General features: G+C 51.2%; 1 protein-coding gene across 1 annotated transcript in view; it reads left to right on the top strand.

Annotated features, from left to right (window-relative positions):
- CCDC94 (coiled-coil domain containing 94) overlaps positions 1 to 723 on the top strand; it is a 24,428-nt gene that overhangs the window by 15,802 nt on the left and 7,903 nt on the right. The window lies entirely within an intron of this gene.

Here is a 723-nt window from a genome sequence, read left to right on the forward strand (position 1 = left end):
GGTGAACTAGCGACAGCTGAAGCCAGGGGTCAGCTTGACTTTTTCTTTTGTTTGTTTGTTTGAGACAGAGTCTCGCTCTGTCACCAGGCTGGAGTACAGTGGCACAATCTCGGTTCACTGCAACCTCTGCCTCCCAGGTTCAAGTGATTCTCCTGCCTCAGCCTCCCAGGTAGCTGGGACTACAGGCGCCCACCACCACACCCGGCTCATCTTTTGTATTTTTAGTAGAGACGGGGTTTCACCATGTTGGGCAGGATGGTCTCAATCTCTTGTCCTCGTGATCTGCCTGCATCGGCCTTCCAAAGTGTTGGGATTTCAGGCCTGAGCCACTGTACCCAGCCAGAGCTTGACTTTTTCTTAAAAGGCCAGTCTGCATCCTAACTCCTCCACTCTGTGGCTATAGCCCAAAACAACCATGATCAGGTGTAAATAAGTGGGCGTTGCCTGGTGCCAATAAAAGCTTTATTCATAGGCTGGGTGCAGTGGCTCTTGCCTGTAATCCCAGCATTTTGTGAGGCCAAGGCAGGAGGATCGCTTGAGGCCGGGAGTTTGAGACCAGCCTGAGCAACAAAGTGAGATCCCTTCTTTACAAAATTACAAAAATTAGTGATGGGTGGTGGTGCATGTTTGTGGTCCCAGCTACTTGAGAGACTGAGGCAGGAGGACTGCTGGAGCCCAGAAGGTCAAGGCTACAGTGAGCTGTATCAGTGTCACTGAACTCCA

The sequence above is a fragment of the Mandrillus leucophaeus genome, unplaced genomic scaffold (genome assembly GCF_000951045.1).
Source record: "Mandrillus leucophaeus isolate KB7577 unplaced genomic scaffold, Mleu.le_1.0 Scaffold8, whole genome shotgun sequence".
Taxonomy (NCBI): domain Eukaryota; kingdom Metazoa; phylum Chordata; class Mammalia; order Primates; family Cercopithecidae; genus Mandrillus; species Mandrillus leucophaeus.